The sequence below is a fragment of the Lipotes vexillifer genome, unplaced genomic scaffold (genome assembly GCF_000442215.2).
Source record: "Lipotes vexillifer unplaced genomic scaffold, Lipotes_vexillifer_v1.1 scaffold84, whole genome shotgun sequence".
Classification (NCBI taxonomy): Eukaryota; Metazoa; Chordata; class Mammalia; order Artiodactyla; family Lipotidae; genus Lipotes; species Lipotes vexillifer.
Genome location: NW_006783414.1, coordinates 3,392,655 through 3,394,492, shown reverse-complemented (window position 1 = coordinate 3,394,492; position 1,838 = coordinate 3,392,655).

The window sequence follows — 1,838 nt, the reverse complement described above, 5'->3', positions numbered from 1 at the left end:
GAATCTGCTGTATATGCCCAATGGTAGTAACGGCTTTGTTAGATCCTTAAGTATGTAGCAATCCTCCCTCTTTCTGTCCCACTACGAAGCTTGGCCTGTTTTTTTTCTTTTGTCTATCTATCTATCTATCTATCTATCTATCCATCTATCTATTATTTATTTATTTTATTGAAGTAGAAGTGATTTACAATATTATATTAGTTTCAGGTATACTGCATAGTGATTCAATATTTTTATGGATTATATACATCATTTAAGTTTATTATAAAATCATGGCTATATTTCCCTGTGTTGTACAATACATCCTTGTTGATCCCAGGTTCTCTTTTTGAGAAGCAGGTTATTGCCAAGGATGTCTGCCAAATTCAGTTTTCCATCTTTTTCACAATCCAGGTTTCTGAAAGTGGGAGACTACCTCCCCAAATTCACTATTCCTTTTGCAAAGGACACAAGCAAACAATCCTCTGGTGTAACACAGAAGACTAGACTTTGGCCTGTATAATTATGAGGATGATATCAGCTAAAAGTGAATTACATTAACTTGATCATTTCTCATCTTTGAAATTCAAAATGACTTGGCCTGGTTACATTTATTTATGCCTCAGACTATTAAGAGGGCACAGTGGTCTTGTCCCATCTAATCCTTTATTTAACTAAAATTAAAAATAATTTCTGAATTCCATTATTAATATCCTCCCTCTGTGAAAAGTATCTCCCTTGGCAGACCCTACTGACATTCAGTCTAGACACTGCTGGGGGAACTCACTTCATGAATATCAATAAATGTGTGGCATAGAGAAGGGAGAATATTAAATTATTTCTCAGAATTTGACAGTTGATAAAATGCTAGTATAATAATTAAAAGTGCAGGATGTTTAAACGCTAGGTAGGTGTTCCTCAGTGCAGCAATGCACGTTGGTCATATGAGAACAGCATCTTTGTTAGAAGGTAGCTTAAGGAAGAAACTTAACCTTACTTTCAGCTCATTTTGGTCTTATACCTTCAGCGAATCCAGAAAGAGAGAAAAGGGCTTCTTTTCAAAATGCCATTGACAGATAAGGTTATGCTCTTGATTTAGGAAAAAAAATTAAAAATATATTTATATAATTTCTTGCCATCATTTTCTTTTTCCTCCAACAGCAGATGACTTTAAATGCTAATGGATTAATTAGAGGGCAAAAGAAGTCTGCCTGGTTACTGTTCTCACCTTCACTTCCACCATCTTTCCTAACCCTCATCTGAGGTCTGCCCCTGGCCCCAAATATTCTTATTCAGTTGTCCTGGGTAGGAACTTGGGCTTCAATATTTTTTAAGAGTTCCACAATTCTTTCTAATGTACCATCAAGGCTGAAGCCAAAGGAGCTAGAGCAATGGCTCTCAGACTTGAGTGGGTGTAAGGTTTACCTGGGATGCTTACAAAAAATACAGATTTCTAGGATACACCCCCTGGGAATCTGGGCAGGACTTGAGAGTCTGCATTTTTAACAGACACCCAGGGATTCTGATTCAGGTAGTCCAAGAAACACATACTGAGACAACTAGGCTGGTCATATTTTTCATTTTCAGCTTAAACAAACCCATCACTCCAGCTGTTGAAGGAATGCAGATCAAAGGGCAGGACTACATTCTGTGGCCTGCAAGCAAGATACGTTCAACGCAGACAGCCAAGTACATCTGATGACTTTTGCAGGAGCCAGCCCAAAAGAATATGGGGAAAGAGATGTGATACTTATCAGGCACTTAGCATGCTCTAGGCATTTCACAAATGCTCTCTAACTTAAGTCTCAAAGCATACAGGTAGAAAGAAGTTACACAGCCTTCCCTAGATCTCCTGCTGA